Below are 20,693 nucleotides of genomic sequence, written 5' to 3'. Positions count from 1 at the left end.
AATGAGTAACAGAAAGCAGCAACGAAACCTCCAGAAAGGTATTCATTTTCCAATGTAGCAAATGACAAGACCATTGTTGTTTTTTTGTTTTGTTTTGTTTTGTTTTGTTTTGTTTTGTTTGTTTTTCAATGTAGTTTATTCAGGAACTTTGAACAATCCTCGGACCCTGGGGAAAGCCAGCCCACAGCTTAAATAGCCTCTGGGTAGCCAACCCAGGCGTGCCACGTGGGCAATGCAGATAGGTCCACATACATGGAAGCAAGCCAGATCCTCAGCCTTAGCCAAATGTGGAATTGTTCCTGACAGAGAGCACTCACCATCGGGAAGGTGGAAGGCGGAAACCAGCTCCATCTTTAAGGCATAGCATTCCGCAGCTCTCTACAGTTCCCCCTTTTTGTTTTAGACGCATCAGGCAAGAGTAGCGGTCTGATCTCTGATATTAGAAATAAATTGGGACTTTGTACCGATGTTCATTTGGGTGTCATCCACCCAAAGAGCATCAGACCCGTCCGATACCTTTTTCTCAGAGGCGGGACCTGGGGTATCAACGCGCATGCAATCAGACATGCTCTTCTCTGGGTCGAAAGCGGCTGACCCTGAGTGCAGTGCTTAGCCTCGCATCCTGAGCGTATCATTTTAGCTTTTTATGGTATCCAACCATGCTTGGGGAGAATGTCCTGCTTCAATGGCTGTAAAGGCCTGAATGATCATGGCTGCATCACACTGTTGTGAGACTCTAATCTTGCATATATACCACAGGCAAACCAAGGAGACCAACACCAGAAGGCCTGCTAATGCTCCCATGCCCGCCCATTCCTTCAGATGATTCATGGCTGCAGCAATCCATGTTGATAATCCTGTGGCTAGTCCTGCGTCCACTCTGGTAGAATTTACTGTGACAATGGCCACTCTCAGCTGCTCCATCGTAGTATCGAATTCTCCAGTCCAATTACCTAAAATATAGCTCGACAATTGTTTAGACAGATTTGCAGCACAGGAAAAATTCTCATGTTGTATGCTAGTGACACAAAGTCCAGCATACTTTCATTGACAGCCAGGTTGAGCGATTTGCCATAGGGTATCAATTTGCTCCTGCAAGAGGTCCATCCTCTGATTGACCACCATCAAGCTTCCTTTTAGTTGAGCATTAATTCCTTTATGTACAACTAAGGCATGAGCTACATTGGCTAAATGATTATTCAGGGTCTGAGCAGTCTGCCTAGTATGACTCATGGCTAATGCCCTGGTGGTAGCTCCAACAGCCGCCAATGAGATGGTAGTAACAATGGTGGCTGTAGTTCCAAGATCCCTTTTCTGTCTGAAGAGAGTCATAGTGTGAGGGGCATCAATGGGCACAGGCATCCAGTGAGGCATGCAAGTAACCAAGGCATACCTAAATTTACTAGCATTCCAGCATTGGGCAAAAAAGCAAGTATCATTACCACAATTACTTGGCTCTATCTGGCTAATAATGAATAAAAATGGGGGATATAGACAAACAGGTGTGGGCTTATAGGAAATATTATGAGAAGCCTTAACCCCTCGTTGGAACATCCTGTGTCAGTTCTAGAACTAGCAGTGGTGGTATCCGAGGTCTGAGTAGGTTCAGGAGACCATTGCCCCCAGGGGCGAGACGTGCTCCATGCCAATTGACTAACTCCATGTTTTCCTCCAATTTTGGTCATTTAAGGTTCTTAAATTATTTTTTCCCTTTTTTTTTAATTTTTCATCAATTACACTTCATTCATTCTGCATCCCCCCATAAGCCCCTCCCTCCTCCCCTCCCAATCCCACCCTCCCTCCTCCCTCTGCTTGCATGCCACTCCCCAAGTCCACTAATAGGGGAGGTTCTCCTCTCCTTTCTGATCTTAGTCTGTCAGTTCACATCAAAAGTGGCTGTATTGTCCTCTACTATGGCCTGGTAAGGCTGCTCCCCCCCAGAGGGAAGTGATCAAAGAGCAGGCCAATCAGATTATGTCAGAGGCAGTCCCTCTTCACATTACTATGTAACCCAATTGGACTCTGAACTGCCCTGGGCTACATCTGTGCAGGGGTTCTGGGTTATCTCTATGAATGATCCTTGGTTGGAGTATGAGTCTCTGGGAAGTTCCCTGTGTTCAATTTTTCTTGTTCTGTTGCTCTCCTTGTGGAAACCCTGTCCTCTCCAGCTCTTACTATTTCCCACTTCTTACATAAAATTCCATTCACTCTGCCCAACAGTTGCCCATGAGGCTCAGCATCTGCTTTGATAGTCTGTAGGGCAGAGGCTTTCAGAGGCCCTCTGTGGTAGGTTCCTAGGTTGTTTCCTGTTTGCTTCTTCTTCTGATGTCCATCCTCTTTGCGTTTCCAGATGGGGATTGGACATTTTAGTTAGGGTCCTCTCTCCTGCTTCTCCACTGCTGGTGGGAATGTAAACTTGTACAACCACTCTGGAAATCAATCTGGCGCTTTCTCATACAACTAGGAATAGCGCTTCCTCAAGATCCAGCCATACCACTCCTGGGCATATATCCAAAAGAGGCTCAAGTACACAAAAAGGACATTTGCTCAACCATGTTTGTAGCAACTTTATTTGTAATAGCCAGAAGCTGGAAACAACCCAGATGCCCCTCAACTGAAGAATGGATGCAGAAATTGTGGTACATCTACACAATGGAATATTACTCAGCAATGAAAAACAAGGAAATCATGAAATTTGCAGGTAAATGGTGGGATCTGAAAAGGATCATCCTGAGTGAGTTGTCCCAGAAGCAAACAGACACACATGGTATATACTCACTCATATAGACATACAACATAGGACAAACCCACTATAACCTGTGCATCTAAAGACAAGACCATTGTAATAAAGAAATCTCTCTCCCAGTCAATTCTCCCATTGAGCTGATTACCCTCCATTCCTATCCCGCATTCTTCACCACACCAGGGTTTGTGGTTATTGACATTTTGGAGTATGTAGCATCATTTTGATCCTGCCTGTTTTTAACCTCACATGTCCCCTGTGGCTTTATTCCTTCATCTGCACCTCAGAAACTCAGGGCAGCCGTGGTCCAGAACACGTGGACTCTGACAGATGTTTCCTTCCAGCTGCTCCCTCTGAGAAATGACCAGTAACTAAGGATGTGTGACAAAGAGTTGTGCACCAGCTGACAATGTCCTTGTCTGTTGGAAATTGTAGAGAATTGCTGCACTGTGTGAAGAGTGATCTCAGCCTGCACTGCAGGGTGGACATCTTGGCTCCAAGCAATTCTATGAACTGCCCTGGCCATAACACAGTCCCTCCCGAGCTACAAGGGGAACATGATCACTGGAGTGTATTCTTCTCTGCACAAGTCTATAGGGTAACGCTAAGTTTGGCTCACTATTGTTTCCAACCAGAAGCCAGAAGAGGAGAAATGGAGAGTGCAGAGTTCTCCTGGAAGGGATGAGATCTTGGCAAAGGGTTTTCCTTTGATCAAAACCTCCTAAAGCTTTCTCGTTGTCTAAGGAAGGACCATAGCTGTTCCTTAGAGCATGTGGGTACCTGAAAGCACACAGGCATGGAGAGTTCCTTCGTTCTATCTGCCTCCCCTCTCTGCTCTTGCATGCTATTGGCTTGGTCTAAGCTGCACATCAAACACATATTCCATGTATTTCTGGTCAGAGCTTCTCAACCTTCACAGTTTCAGATACATGACTCTACTCTTCCACAGTGGGGACTCCCTGCCTTGGGAATGGTGTCACCCACAGTGGGCTGTATCGTCATCATATATCAATAATAAGACAGTCACATAGCCACAGACAAATCTACTGTAAACAGACTAGTCTTAAGACTCTTTACAGACAAAACTACATTGTGTCAAGTTGAAAATTAAAACTCGAGTCATTAGGTACAGTCAGTGGTGGAGGGCTGTCTTCTCTGGGCTCTATTGTCCATGCAAGCACTGGGAAACACGGGGTAACCGGATGACACACGAAGCAGAATGAGGGTTCCCACTGAGAAACAAAGTTGATAATCAGCAGGAAGCCGAGTCCATGGCCACAGTCTTAAAAAACAAGAGTCTCCAATTCAGGGCAGAATCTAAGCTAGAGTTGGGCTCACCTTTCCTGAGCACAGATTGTGTCTACCCCCTGAATCACTAAATTAAATAGAGATAGATGGATAGATAGATAGATAGATAGATACAGAGATACAGAGATACAGAGAAACTTAGTTTCATAAATACATAGATAGAGATGCATTATATATAAAAACTCATATAAGAGCAGACTTACTTCCCTGCTGCTGATATTTTGAGATTTTAATATTGCAGAATCTGTATTTCAAAACAATTGTATGAGTACTGGAAATTATCTCTATTTTAAAGGAAAAAACCTAGAATGCAAAAAGCTTAAATATCATTACTTGAAGTTTAACACAAGTAGCAAATGGAAAATATGGTGTAGTCAATCTAATTCTTTATGACCCATGCTGTCTCCCAGAGTTCTTAGGATAACCACAAAGAACAGGAGAAAGGAGGTGATGTGATGCTGGGACTCCTTTCTTTTTTTCTTTTTATTTTTTAAATAATGATAATTTTTTCACTTTGTACCCAGCTGTAGACCCCTTCCATGTCTGTTCCCTATCCCACTCTCCCTCCCTCTTCTCCTCCCTTGCCACTCCCCCAGTCTACTGATAGGGGTGGTCCTCCTCTCCCTTCTATTGCATCTGCACTCAACTTTTCTGACAGTCTCTTAGCCTCCCCCTACATCTTATTCCCTCCATGTGTGCATGTCTCCACTCTGTGAGGAGATGCTAGATAAATTCTAGTGCTCCAGGATACCTGGCTGCCTGTGGCCTGTCACCTCCAAAGATCCCAAAGCTGTCCCTGCAGGCACTTACAGGACTTTATCCTTAGTCCCAAATAGAAGCTTACAGAGTGCTCTAAGTGAGCAGTCACATGAATCCCCATCAGGCAGCAGCATTTCTGTGTATCAGTAAATATCTTAGAACACTGTCCCAGTTTGAGGGAGAGCTGCAGAAAAGAACAGAGTTCTTTTTAAACGGGATAGAGGAAGGGAAAGAGAGAAAAGTGCTGCTGAGATAGAACTTTCATCCCTCAATCTGTTGAGGGAGGGGTGACTTCTGAGCTACCCTTTAGGAGCACTAAGTTCCAGGGCCTCCTCCTGTTGGCTCTCTGAGCACTTTTGGCCCGGAGACATACTAGCATGGGCTACCTGGCGAAAGAACATTCAGACCCTCTAACCTGAAAGACACAGCAACCCAACCATGATGCCAGTTTTGGGATTCCAGAATGAAAACAAAACCAGTTCAGAGCTAAACATGAACACCTATGACCAGCATCACGAATGCCTCAGGGTACACGGCAGGAGGGCAGGTTAATAGAGCTTGACTCGCAGGCCATGAGTGAAATTATGCAGTTCCTGGTCCCTATAAATCCAGCAGCAGGCAACCCTCAGGCTCCATGCAACACAGCCTGGCAGGAGTACCTGGTCCTCCAGGAAGTCTGAGCATTCATTCTCCCCACCATGAAGACTCTCTGCACTCTGCTGCTGATAAGCTGCCTCCTTTTCTTCCGTACCATCCCAGGTAAGCCTGAGGACTTGCAGCACCCCCCAGGACAGTGGACATGGAGGCAGAAAACTGGAGTGTTTACACACAATCCTGGCTGGGACTCTGACATACACAGACAGTTCCAGTCCTATGTAGAGCATGGAGGAACTGTCTTGCAGGAAAGGGATTCTACTTCACCTGCAAAGAGGGTCCACACACACAGAGGAGTTTCTAATCCACAGACAGGCATTTCCATACTCATCCAAGTCATTAAGAGGTATTCCCCAGGCGCCCTGACTCAGGGATGTGCCACCACCCCTCCAACAGGGGCTGGAACTTTCCCAAAATGCTCAAGCAGTCAGATAACCACAGGAGGCATTCTATTGCCTGACACTTGCCAGATTATCCCCTGAGGGAATGCCTCCATTCTTGGACAGGTGTTTCTTGTCTGGGTATAGAAGATACCACATACCCTGAACCAAAGCAACTTATCTCTGACTCTGGAGGAAGCAGGTTTAGCACAAAAAAATTAAAGCATATTTTCCCAGTCTGTCACTTCTGTTGATTCAGATCAAGTGAAGTTTCTGGTCCTTATTTTCCTCATCTCAACAATGAAGTGATTATAGAAATTGAAGGTGAAAAAAAAATCTCTGAAAAACATCAGTATCCTTTCCTGAAAGCTATCATATCTCTCTCTCTCTCTCTCTCTCTCTCTCTCTCTCTCTCTCTCTCTCTCTCTCTCTCTCTCCCTCTCCCAGAGATGGATCTCATTGGCTTATGGCTCTGCCTAATATATGCACAGCCACTCTCAGAATTTCTCCCTCTGTGTTCATCAATGTCAGAAAGCTACACAGGAAATTTTATTTTCATGGATATTGGCAGGAGTATATTGTTTTAACAAGTCATCTAGAAGGCTTGGGAAAGTTTCAAACTTGGAAATCAAGGATCTGGAAATTCTCAGGTTTCCCTGACACATCAGTCAGCTATTTATTTTGATGAAATTATACCCAAAAACTGAACTGACTTTTCTGGAGCCTCTCAGCAGATCTGAGATGTACACATAGTAGAGAAATGCCCAACTTCAGAGTCCACCTGATGCACCTGGCACTTTGGTATAAATCCTTGACAGTCTCTAGGTCCCTGTGTTGTAAGATGCCCAGGAACATGGCTGGTGCATACGAATAAGCACTGGGTCAGTCCTGCTGTTTCAGTTCCTGTCTGTGTCCCCAACACAGTAACTGACAGAACATTCAAATAGGGGGACAGGCTGTTGGGCTTGTAGTTTCAGAGATGTCACACACTTTGAGGCTGCAAGGGCATGTCAGAGAAAGTAGAGAATTAACTCAGCTGGCTTTCTTCTTCTTCCCTTCTATACACAGGCACCCATGGTCAGGGTGGAGCATATACAGTTGCGTTATTTTCTAGTTTATAGTTCCTAGACTAAATTATACTTCTGTAGCTAGGTCTAGATATGAACTCTTCATAATTTTTTTTCTTTATTAATTACACTTTATTCACTTTGTATCCCCCCCCCATCATTCCTTCCCTCCTCCCGTCCCAATCCCTCCCTTCCTCCACCCTCTGCATGCATGCCCCTCCCCAAGTCCACTGATAGGGGAGGACTTCTTTTCCTTCCTTCTGATCCTAGTCAATTAGGTCTCATCAGGAGTGGCTGAGTTGTCTTCTTCTGTGGCCTGGTAATGCTGCTTCCCCCTCAGGGGAAGGTAATTAAAGAGCAGGCCAATCAGTTCATGTCAGAGACAGTCCCTGTTCCTATTACAATGGAACCCACTTGGATACTGAACTGCCATGGGCTACATCTGTGCAGAGGTCTTAGGTTATCTCCATGCATAGTCCTTGGTTGGATTAGCAGTCTCAGGAAAGACCCCTGTGCTCAGATTTTTTGGTTCTGTTGCTCTTCTTGTGGAGTTCCTGTCCTCTCCAGATCTTATTGTTTCCCACTTTTTCCTAAGATTCCTTGTATTCTGCCCAAAGGTTGCTCATAAGTCTCAGCATCTACATTGATAGTCTGCAGGGTAGAGCTTTTCAGAGGTCCTCTGTGTCAAGGTCCTGACTTGATCCCTCTTTTCTCCTTCTTCTGATATCCAGCCTCTTTGCCTTTCTGGATAGGAATTGAGCATTTTAGCAAGAGTCCTCCCTCTTAATTAGTTTATTTCGGTGTACCGATTTTAGTAGGTTCATCTTATATTATATGTTTATATGAGTGAGTATATACCGTGTGCATCTTTCTGTTTCTGGGACAGCTCACTCAGGATGATCTTTTCCAGATCCCACCACTTACCTGCAAATTTCATGATTTCCTCGTTTTTTTTATTGCTGTGTAATATTCCATTGTGTAGATATACCACAATTTGTGCATCCATTCTTCCACTGAGGGGCATCTGGGCTGTTTCCAGCTTCTGGCTATTTCAAATAAGGCTGCTACAAACATGGTTGAGCAAATGTCCTTATTGTGTACTCAAGAAACTTTTGAATATATGCCTAGGAGTGGTATAGCTGGATCTTGAGGAAGCGCTATTCCTAGTTGTCTGAGAAAGCGCCGGATTGATTTCCAGAGTGGTTGTACAAGTTTACATTCCCACCAGCAATGGAGGAGGGTTCCCCCTTCTCCACAACCTCTCCAGCATGTGTTGTCTCTTGAGTTTTTGATCTTAGCCATTCTGAGGGGTGTAAGGTGAAATCTTAGGGTCGTTTTGATTTGCATTTCCTTGATGACTAATGAGGTTGAGCATTTCTTTAAGTGTTTCTCTGCCATTCGATATTCCTCTACAGAGAATTATCTGTTTAGGTCTACACCGCATTTTTCAATTGGATTACTTGTATTTTTGCTGTTTAACTTCTTTAGTTCTTTATATATACTGGATATTAGCCCTCGGTCAGATATAGAGTTGGTGAAGATCTTTTCCCAATCTGTAGGCTGTCGTTTTGTTCTGAGGACAGTGTCCTTTGCTTTACAGAAGCTTTTCCGTTTCATGAGGTCCCATTTATTGATTGTTGCTCTTAGAGCCTGTGCTGTTGGTGTTCTGTTCAGAAAGTTGTTTTCTGTGCCAATGGAACACTTCATAAATTTTACATAATAATATATAGATAAGAGATTTCTAACACATACAGGTTGAGTCACATGACTGAGAAGTACTTGGAGTATTTCCTTGGGCCATCAGACTACAGGAGAAATCACAGATAAAATACTCTGGACAGTGGAAACATCACAGCTTCCGTTTCTTTGTTTGGTTGGTTGGTTGGTTGGTAGGTTGGTTGGTTGGTAAGACAGCGTTTCTCTGTGTAACACAGCCCTGGCTCTCCTGGATTTGTTGAACAGGCTGGCCTTGAACTTACAGAGCTGCACCTGCCTCTGCCTCCTACATGCTGGGATTAAAGGCATGAGCCACCATGCTCAGCTCAGTGGAAACATCTCTGTCCTTAAAACATATGTAGAGAGTATAATTCCACAAATTCAATAGAAAATCTCTATGGAGTTCAATAATTTTGATGATGTAGAGTGAACTAAAATAACGCTTTTTTAGAAAAAAACAAACAAACAAACAAAAACACTGACACTGAGTCCATAGCTGTTTGTACCCTTAATGTAAGAGATTATTGAAACCTATGAGCTTATTAGTTCCTGCCTTTTCAAACTAGTACATATTTAATATACAATACAGTGTGGTTCGAGTTCTATTTTCATTCATGAGTATCATGGACTTTGAACAAATTCATCTCTTTATTACCCCATCCCTACCCTGTTTCTCTTATCATACTTCTATTTCCCTTTCTTCTGTATGCACTCATTCACACCCTTAGGTTCCATGTGTGAGGGAACATCCGTGCTACTCGTCTCTCTGAGACCATCCTATCCTCTTGCCTGATGCTCCTCACTTCCATCACTTTCCTTCAAATGGCACACACTCCCTTCCCTGTGGCAGAAGAGAACTTTACATGTGCACTCATCTGCTTAAGGGCATCTGAGTAGGTTCCATGCCTTGGCTGCTGTGACTAGTGACTGAAGTGGCTTGGATCTGTGGGTACCACTGTGGTGTGCTAACTTACATCCTTTTGGGCGCACACCTCGGGCTAGTGGTCTGGATCACAGAGTAGTTCTACTGTTAGCTGGCATCTAGGTTTTGTAAAGACAGAGAGGCAGGAATCAACTCTGTCTCCTACAATGTGGATCCTCAGCAAGGCCAGCATCCATCATTGGGGCAGCTGTGTTTCGTCCAGGCTATGTAGATGATCATCACTGATACAACACAGGTTTTTTTTCTGCACAGTTTCAGGAAAATCCATACGGAGTGTTGTGGGAGCAGCACTACTTTACATTCCCCCTGGAAATACATGCTGTTCCTCTTTTTCGGTGTCCTCACCATCATGGCTTGTTATTGTTTTCTTGGTGAATGTGATTGTAGAGAGATGAAAACTCAGTGTTGATTTGATTGGCATTTCCCTGGAGACTGAAGAGGCTTACTAGCTTTTCATGAACTTCTAGGTTACTTCACTCAGGATGATCTTCTCTAGCTCCCACCATTTACCTGCTAATTTCATTATTTCCTTGTTTTTAACTGCTGAGTAATACTCCATTGTATAAATGCACCACAATTTCTGCAACCATTCCTCTGTTGTGGGACGTCTGGGTGTTTTCCAGCTCTGGCTATTACAAATAAAGCTGAGCAAATGTCCTTGTTGTGTACTTGAGCATATTTTGGATATATTTCTAAAAGTGGTATAGCTGGATCTTGAGGAAGCACTATTCCTAATTGTCTGAGAAAGTGCCAGATTGATTTCCAAAGTGGTTGTAAAAATTTACATTCCCAGCAGCAGTGGAGTAATATTTCCTTTTCTCCACATTCTCTCCAGCATGTGTTGTCACTTGAGTTTTTGATCTTAGCCATTCTGATGGGTGTAAGGTGAAATTTCAGGGTCATTTTGATGTGCATTTTCCTAATAACTAAGGACATTGAACATTTCTTTACATATAATAAAGGATAGACATACTAAAATCTGTACCCCTAAAGAAGCTAAGCAAGAAGGAGAACCCTGGGTAAGATGATCAATCCTCATCCAGAAAGGCAAATGCCATGGACATCGGAAAAGTGAGAAAACAGGGAATGGGACAGAAGCCTACCACAGCCCTGAAAATTCTACCCTGCAGGGTTTCAAAGGAGATGCTGAGACACATACCCAAATTTTGGGAAGAGTATAGGGAATCTTATGAAAGAAGAGGAAGATGAAAGACCTGGAGGAGACTGGAGCTCTACATGGAGATCAACAGAACCAAGAAATCTGGGCCCAGAGACTGATACTCCAAATAAGGACCATGCATGGAGATAATCTAGAACCCCTGCACAATGTATCCCATGGCAGCTCAGTGTCCAAGAGGATTCCCTAGTAATAGGAACAGAGACTGTCTCTGATATGAACTCAATGGCTGGCTCTGATCACCTCTCCCGAGGGGGGAGTAGCCTTACCAGACCACAGAGGAAGACAATACAGCCAGTCTTAATGAGACCTGATAGCCTAGGGTCAGAGGGAATGTGAGGTGGACCTCTCCTATCAGTGGACTAGGGGAGGGGTATGGGAGAAGAAAAGGGAGGGAGGGTTCAATTGGGAGGGGCTGAGGGAGGGTGCTACAGCTGGCATAGAAAGTGAATAAATTATAATTAATAATAAATAAATTTTTAAAAACTGGAAAAAAGATAGTGTGTAGAGAAGTGACTAAATTGCTAGTCATCAAGAGATACTAAAAATAAATAAGTGAGGGGGGGATCCAAGATGGCTGCCCAGGGAGGCTACTATGTCTGAGGAGCAGGAGAGCAGTGACTGCACAGGCACCAAGAGACCAAACTTTGGGCCATAAAACACAAGTGATTGTGTTTTCCAGGTGAGAGGAAACCCCACAGTGTTGGAAGCATTCAGGTTCATACCACCCAGCTAAACCGCAGAAGTATTTCCAGGTCCCGGCAGGCACTATGTCACTGGCCCAGAGCCACATGCCTAAGTGCTCTGATCACCAACCCAGACTGAACTATGGGCACCAAAACTCCAGAGACTGGAATTTCCAGTCAAGAGAAAACCACACAGTGATGGAAGGAATCAGCACTGACCTTAGGTAACTCAGACAATCCCTGGAAAAGGTTGTGGGCTCTGGCAGGTGCTCAGATGCCAGTCCAGAGACTTGCCTGTAAGCTGAACTCACCATCGCAGACAGAACTGTGGGATTTCCCTGTTGGGGGAAGACCACACAGTGAGGGAAACATCAGGTCTGATCTCAAGGCACTCAGTTGACTGCCCCCCCCCCAGAAACATTCTCAGAGAACAGTTCTGGGGTTGGTGCAGGCACCCCCACCAGCTTGGAGTCACTCACCTGTGCCTTATGCACCACATCAGACAGAATTGTGGACCCAAAAACACCACAGACTGGGTCTCCCTGTTGGGAGGAAACCCCATGATGGGGAAAACATCAGGTCCAACCTCAGGACACCCAGCTCCAGAAAAGTTTCTGGGTTCTGGAAGGCTCTAGGCTCCAGTCTCCTGCTGCACACATGAGTGCTGCACTCACCTGCCACTGATTATCGCTTGGGTCCTGGGGCACAGAGCTCCAACCTCAGACCTACAGAATCCTGAGAGCCACTAGATCAGCCTCCAGATACTGCTCCAAGTGCAACCAGTTATCCCTAGCTAAACTGACCAAACCTCAGAGCTCCCTGGTTCGTCAAGAGGACAGGGCCCAGCAAACACAGTGTAAGAGCACCAGCAGCAGTTCAATAAATTCAGAGCAAGAAACCGGCAGCAGGGCAGCTGTCTCCAGGACTTCTCCTGGTGAGAGGACACACCCCCTGACTACCAACAACTACAGTTACCATACAGATCCATACACCTGAGGTGAGCTGTGGCAATTCCTGAGAAGCACCACCATTCTGTTGACCATACCCCAAAATCTGAAGAGGCCTCCTTCAGTACCCTGCCAAGAGGATTCTCCCCACCCCAGGATTCCAGCAGACACCAGAAATGAATAGACAACACCTGAGGCAGCCAGATCGGTAGAGACCAGTATAAAAGTACAACCAAAGAAAGGCAAAGCAATATGGCATCTTCAGAACCCAGTTATCCAGGGGCAAGTAGCCTTGAACCACCTAATGTAAATGAAATTCAAGAAGATGACCTTACATCTATGCTTATGAAGAGGCTAATGGAGGAAACAAATAAAATGCATAAAGAAATAGAGGAAGATAAAGTCAAAAAGACTACGGCATCAGTAAAGAAATACAGGAGGAGGCATCCAATAGTGTGTGGCCTTCAGGGAGGAAATAATTAAATCACTGAAAGAAATAAAAGAAACAGAGGAATGTTCAAACAAACACCTGAAGGAATTGAAGGGAACAGGAAAATATAGCCAGACAGGTGAAGGAAATCAACAAAATGGTTCAAGATCTGAAGATAGAATTGGAACAATTAAAGAAAACACAAATGGAGGAAATCATGGAGAGGAAGAACTTAGGGAAAAAAAACAGGAACTACAGAGGTAAGCATGACCTACAGACTACAAGAAATGGAGAAAGAATCTCTGGTATGGAAGATAAAAAGTAAGAAATCAATGTATCTGCCAAAGAAAATGATAAAAAATTCCTGACACCAACCATCCAAGAAATCCAAGACAACATGAAAAGACAAAACCTAAGTATAATAAGAATAGAGGAAGAAGATTGCCTCCTCAAAGGCCTAGAAAGTATTTTCAACAAAATTAAAAAGAAAATTTCCCCAACATAAAGGAGAGGCCTAAAAGAATACAAGAGGCCTACAAAAACCTAATAAATTAGATCAGAAAAAGAAAATCTTTTTACCACATAATAATTAAAAAAGTAAGTATACAGAACAAAAAAAAAAATACTAAAAGCTGCAAGGGAAAAAGGCCAAGTAACTTATAATGGCAAACCTAACAGAGTCACACCTGGCTTCTCAACAGAGACTACGAAAGCCAGAAGGGCCTAGATGGATATCATGCAGACCCTAAGAGAACACAGATGTCAGCCCAGGCTACTATACCCTGCAAAACTCTCAGTCATCATAGATGGAGAAAACAAGATATTCAATGACAAAAACAAATTTAAACAATCCCTACCCACATAGCCAGGATTACAGAAGATACTAGAAGGAAAAATACAACCCCCAAAAACTAACTGCTTCAGGAAAACACAGGGAATGAATAACCACAATATAGCAAAACTAAAAGTAGCCAACCACACAAACACACTCCCACAGCCAACATCAAAATCAAAGGATCTAACACTAATTATTCTCTCTAAGCATCAATGGACTCAACTCACCAATAAAAAGACACAGACTAACACAATGGATGCATAAACAAGACCCAAAAATCTGCTGCATACAAGAAACACACCTAAGTCACATAAATAGACATAACCTGAGAGTAAAGGGCTGGAAGACAGTTTTCCAAGCAAATGGACCCAAGAAGCAAGCAGGAGTAGCCATTCTAATATCTAATAAAATAGACTTTCAACCAAAATTAATCAAAATAGATGGGAAAGGACACTTCATACTCTTCAAAGGAAAATTCCAGCTGGAGGACATCACAATCTGTAACATCTATGCACAAAAGACAATGGCAACCACATTTGAAAAACATTAATAAAACTTAACCCACACATAGATCCCCACCCGTTAATAGTGGGAGACTTCAACACCCTACTCTCAACAAAGGACAGGTCAACAAAACAGAAATTCAACAAAGAAACAATGACTTTAACAGAAGTCATGAATCATATGGGACCTAACAGATGTCTACAGAACCTTTCACAAAAACACAAAAGATTTTAACTTCTCAGCACCTCATGGGACTTTCTCCCATATAGACAATATGGTTGGTCACAAAGCAAGCATCAACAGATACAAGAAAATTGAAACAATCTCCTGTATCCTATCTGACTACCATGGACTAAAGCTGGACCTCATCGACAACAGAAATAGCAAAAAGCCTACACACACATGAAAAACTTGCCACTCAAGGATAGCTGGGTCAAGGAAGAAAGAAATTAAATTCTTCCTAAAATTCAATGAAAATTAAGGCACAACATATCCAAACTTATGGGCCACAAGGAAAGCAGTGGTAAGAGGAAAGATCATAGCACTAAGTGCTTTCAAGAAGAAATTCAAAATATCTCATTTAAGCAACTTAATGGCTCACCTTAAAGCCCTAGGAAAAAAAGAAGCAGACACACCAAAGAGGAGTAGGTGGCTGGCAACAATCAAACTCAGGCTGAAAACAATAAATTAGAAACAAAGAGAATTCAAACAATCAATGAAACCAAGAGCTGGCTTTTTGAGAAAATCAACAAGATAGGCAAACCCTTAGCCAAACTAACTAAAAGGCAGAGGGACACTATCCAAATTAACAATATCAGAAATGAAAAGGGGGACATAAAAACAGACACTGAGGAAATCCAAAGAATTATTAGGTCCTACTTCAAACCCTTATATGCAACAAAATTGAAAATCTAAATGAAATGGACAACTTACTTGATAGATTCTATTTACCAAAGCTGAATCAAGACCAAGTAAAAAAGTTAATTAATCCTACATCTCCTAAGGAAATAGAAGCTGCCATTAAAAGTCTTCAATCCCAAAAAAGCCCATGGCCAGAAGGTTGCAACACAGAATTCTACCAGATTTTCAAAGAAGAGCTAACACCAATACTCTTCAAACTCTTCCACAAAATAGAAAGAGCAGGAACATAACCAAACTCATTCTCTGAAGCCACAGTCACCTTGGTAACTAAACCTCACAAAGATCCAACAAAGAAAGAGAAAGAAAGAGAATTTCAGGTCAATCTCTCTTATGAACATTTATGCAAATATACTCAATAAAATACTCACAAAGCGAATCCAAGCGAACACATCAAAGATATCATCCACTATGACAAAGTAGGCTTCATCACAGGTATTCAGGGGTGGTTCACTATACCAAAATCCATCAATGCAATCCACCATATAAACAAACTGAAAGAAAAAAAGAACCACATAATAATCTCCTTAGATGCTGAAAAAGCATTTGATAAAACCCAGCATTCATTTATGTTTAAAGTCCTGGAGAGATCAGGGATAGAAGGCACATACCTCAACTTAGTAAACAACATACAGCAAGCCTATAGTCATCATCAAACCTACCCACTGAACTCAGGACCAGGCCAGGCTGACCACTCTCTCCATACCTCTTTAATATAGTACTTGAAGTCCTTGATATAGCAATAAGACAATTAAAGGAGATCAAGGAGATTCAGTTTGGAAAGAAAGAAGTCAAAATATCACTTTTTGCAGAAGATATGATAGTTTACATGAGTGACCCCAAAAATCCTACAGCTGATAAACACCTTCAGCCACGTGGCTGGATACATTATTAACTCTAAAAACTCAGTAGCCCTCATGTATTCAAAAGATAAAAGGGCTGAGAAAGAAATTAGGGAAACAACTCCCTTCACAATTGCCACAAAGGATATAAAGTACCTTGGTGTAACTCTAACCAAGCAAGTCAAAAACTTGTTTGAAAAAAATTTCCAGTATCTGAAAAAAAAATGGAAGAAGATATTAGAAGATGGAAAGATCTCCCATGGTCATGGCTTGGCACAATTAACATACTGAAAATGGCCATCTTACCAAAAGCAATCTACAGATTCATTGCAATTCCCATCAAATTACCAACACAATTCTTTAGAGACTGTGAAAGAAGAATTCTCAACTTCATATGGAATGAAAAGAAACGCAGGATCAGCAACAGAACAAGAAAATTTGAACACAGGGAAATTCCCAGAGACTCATACTCCAACCAAGGACTATTCATGGAGATAACCTAGAACCCCTGCACAGATGTAGCCCATGGCAGGTCAGTGTCCAAGTAGGTTACATAGTAATGAGAAGAGGGACTGCCTCTGACATAATCTGATTGGCCTGCTCTTTGATCACCTCCCCCTGAGGGGGGAGCAGCTCTACCAGGCCACAGAAGAGGACAATGCAGCCACTTTTGATGAGAACTGATAGACTAAGATCAGAAAAGAGAGGAGAACCTCCCCTATCAGTGGACTTGGGGAGGGGTATGCATGCAGAAAGGGGAGGGAAGGTGGGATTGGGAGGGGAGGAGGGAGAGGCTTATGGGGGGATACAAAATTAATTAAGTGTAATTAATAATAATAAAAAAAGAGTAAAAAAAATAAAAAAAGAAACCCAGGATCACTAAAACAGTTCTCTAAATAAAAGATTTTCAAGAGGTATCTCCATTCCTGATCTCAAGCTGTACTACAGAATAACAGTAGTAAAAACTGCATGGTACTGGCATAGAAACTGGCTGGTGGGTCAATGCAATCAAATAGAAGACCCAGAAATGAACCCATACACTATGGACACCTGATTTTTTACAAAGATGCCAAAAAGATACAATGGAAAAAAGATAGCATCTTCAACAAATGGTGCTGATCTAACTGAATATCTACATGTAGAAAAATGCAAATAGATCCATACTTTTCACCCTGCACAAAACTAAAGTCCAAGTGGATCAAAGGCCTCAATATAAAAACCAGACATACTAAACCTGTTAGAATAAAAAGTGGGGAAGAGCCTTGAACTCTTTGTCACAGGAGACAACTTCCTGAACAGAACACCATCAACAAAGGCTCTCAGATCAACAATCAATAAATAGGACCTCATGAAAATGAAAAACTTCTCTAAAGCAAAGGACTCTGTAGTCAGAACAAAATGACAGCCTAGACATTGGGAAAGGGTCTTCACCAACCCTGTATCTGACAGCAGGCTAATATTCCGAATATATAAAGAACTCAAGAAGTTAAATATCAACAAATCAAGTAATCCAATGCTTAGAAAGATAAATGGGATGGACATTGGCTGTAGGAGCAAACAAGTAACAGCACAGGAGCCTGCCACAGAGGGCCTCTGAAAGAATCTACCTAGCAGTGTATCAAAGCAGATATTAAGACTCATAACCAAACCATGCCAGAATGCAGGGAATCAAAAAAAGGGATGGGAGTTAATACGACCTGGAGAGGACAGGGGTTCCACAAGGACCAAATATATCTGGGCACAGGGGTATTTTATGAGACTGTTTCTCCAAACAAGGACCATGTATGGATGCAACCTAGAGCCCCTGCTCAGATATAGGCCTTGGTAGCTCAGTATCCAAGTGGGTACCCTAATAAGGGGAATAGGGACTTTTTCTGACATGAACTCAATGGCGGGCTATTCCCACCCCCTATGGAGGAACAGCTTTGCTAGGCCACAGAGGAGGACTTTGCAGCCTGTCATGAAGATATGAAGATACCTGATAAACCAGTGTCAGATGAAAGGGGAGGAGGACCTCCCCATCAGTGGACTTGGAAAGGGGCAGGGAGGAGATGAGGGTGGGAGGGTGTGATTGGGAGGGAAAGAGGGAGTGGGATATAGGAAGGATACAAAATTAACAAACCGTAACTAATATTAAAAAAATAAAAATTAAAAAAAGAAGTTAAACATCAACAAAATAAGTAATCCAATTTAAAAATGGGGTACATATCTAAACAGAATTCTCAATAGAGGAATATCGACATTAGAGAAACACTTAAAGAAATGCTCAACATCTTTAGCCATCAGGAAATTCAAATCAAAACAACGCTGAGATTTCACCTTACAACCATCAATTGCTAAGATAAAAAAAAAAACTCAAGTAACAACAAATTTTGGAGAGGATGTGGAGAAAGAGGAACTCTCCTTCTTTGCTGATGGGAATATAGTCTTGTTCAGCCACTTTGGATAAAATCTGGCACATTCTCAGACAATTAGGAATAGTGCTACCTCACGATCCAGCTACACCACTCCTGGACATATAACCAAAAGATGCTCAAGTACACAACAGGGACATTTGTTCAACCATGTTCATATCAGCTTTATTCGTAATAGCCAGAATATGGAAACAACCCAGATGTCCCTCAGCAGACAGGAAATTCTGTCTACTGTCTAATGGAAACAGATATTCTGGTACATTTACAAAATGGAATATTACTCAGCAATAAAAACAAAGAAATCATTAAATTTTCAGGCAAATGATGGGAACTAGAGATCATCCTGAGTGAGGTATCCCAGAAGCAGAAAGATACACATGATATATACTCACTTATAAGTGGATATTAGACATATAATATGAAATAATCATACTAAAATCTGTACACCTAAAGAAGTTAATGAAGAATGAGGAGCCTTGGTAAGATGCTCAATCCTCATTCAGAAAGGCAAACAGGAGAGAAATCAGAAGAGGGATAAAATAGGGAACAGAATAGGAGCCTTCGTCAGAGGGCCTCTGAAAGACTCTACCCAGCAGGGTTTCATGGTAGATGCTGAGACTCATAGCTAAACATTGGGTAGAGTGCAGGAATCTTATGATAGAAGGGGGAGATAGAAAGACCTGGAGGGGACAGGAGCTCCACAAGGAGAGAAAAAAACTCTGGGCACAGCGATCTTTTGTGAGACTGATAATCCAACCAAGGAACAGTGGTGAAGATAACCTAGAACCCCCACACAGATGTTGCCATGGCTGCACGGTGTCCAAGTGGGTTCCTAATAAGGGGAACAGGAACTGTCTGGGACATGAACTCAGTGGCTGGCTCTTTGATCACTTTCACCTGATGGGGCAGCAGCCTTACCAGGCCACAAGGAAGACAAAGCAGCCAATCCTGATTAGGCCTGATAGATTAGGGTCAAATGGAAGGGTAGGAGGACCTCCCCTATCTGTGGACTGGGGTAGGAGCATAGGAGAGAAAAAAAGGGAGGGAGGATTGGGAGGATGGGAGGGAGGCTACTACAGTTGGGATACAAAGTGAATAAACCATAATTATTTAAAAAATAAATAAATTTTAAAAGTAAAATAAAAAAGAGATAATAAAAATAAATAATTAATGGTGCAGAAAAAACTATATATTTTTTCAATATACTAATATGTTTTTAACCATTCTCTTGTCCTTAATTCCTAATTTTATTTTATTTTAATCTGATAAGATACAAACTATTTCAGCATTTATTTATTAGAACTTATTTTGTGTAATTTAGAGCCTTGGAGTGAAATAGAATATGGCTAGCCTTACAACCATTTGGTCTATGTTACCATTGCTCTAAAGTTTCTGGGTTCAGTTTTGTTTAGGTTATTATTTATTGGTAATAGAGTACTGATATCATTCATTATCACTGAAGCTTTGACTCTCTCTCTGCACAATAGTTTTTGTTTTATGAAATTAGATCCACCAAACTAGTGAATATATATATTACAGTCATTACATCTTCTTTCTTTCACATTTTCTTGAGGTTTTCGTCCACAAGTCCTGTATTTATTACATTTCCACCCTACTCTCTTCCCTTCCAACCCTTCCTACATTCCCCTACTCCCTCTCAAACTTCTTTCTTCTTCTTTGATTGTTAGTGTTAAACGTGCAGGTACGTATGCGTATGCGAACACAATCTGCTCTGTCCATTTAGTGTTGCTTATGTGTATACGTGTTTAGGGGTAGATAACCCATCCTGGGCTCATCCCTGGAACAGACTCTCTGTCCCTCTCTCAGCAACTTCCTCTAGGAGTCAGGCCTTATGAGCTTTCCCAAATCCAACAGCTGATGTTGCTGCTGGGCAGGTCTTGTTCAGGCAAGACACTGTTAAGATTTCACAGGTGCAGCACACTGTCATATACTGAATAAACTCTCCCTCAAAAACGGTCCTATTCATCCATTCCTGCATCCCTTCCATCCCCCTTTTTTGCATCTTCTCAATCAGTTGCTTTTGTTTTTTGTTGTTGTTGTTACTGTGACATTCTTCATCACTGACAGCTAATTTTTTTGTTTAAAGTCTACCTGGTTGGATATGGATATAGTTACTCTTGCTCCTTTTTAAGTTACATTTATTCAGAAAATTCATCCTTTCACGTTCAGGTTGTGCCTTTTCCAGTGCAATTAGATTTTAAAGACAACAAAGATTTGGGCCTTGTCTTGTCTAATCAGCCATCATGTCCTTTATTGAATTATTACATTAAGGCCATTGGGGTCTAGGACTACTGTTGAAAGTTATGCTTAATTCCTGATTGTTTTAAGTACTTGTTCTCATTCTCTCTC

The 20,693-nt window shown here is 42.2% G+C and overlaps 1 long non-coding RNA gene across 1 annotated transcript; it reads right to left on the bottom strand.

Moving 5' to 3' along the window:
• Positions 1-2,642: 2,642 nt before the first annotated feature.
• Positions 2,643-15,496, bottom strand: LOC132653463 (uncharacterized). Its single transcript, XR_009591200.1, has 3 exons — positions 15,439-15,496; positions 11,653-11,771; positions 2,643-3,975 (listed from the first exon to the last, which is right to left on the bottom strand). It is a non-coding gene; the product is annotated as an uncharacterized LOC132653463 (long non-coding RNA).
• Between the last annotated feature and the right edge of the window lie 5,197 nt (positions 15,497-20,693).

Source organism: Meriones unguiculatus, chromosome 4 (genome assembly GCF_030254825.1).
Source record: "Meriones unguiculatus strain TT.TT164.6M chromosome 4, Bangor_MerUng_6.1, whole genome shotgun sequence".
In the NCBI taxonomy this organism is placed as follows: domain Eukaryota; kingdom Metazoa; phylum Chordata; class Mammalia; order Rodentia; family Muridae; genus Meriones; species Meriones unguiculatus.
The sequence above is the reverse complement of the archived record's forward strand: the minus strand, read 5'-3'. Positions and strand labels throughout refer to the sequence as shown.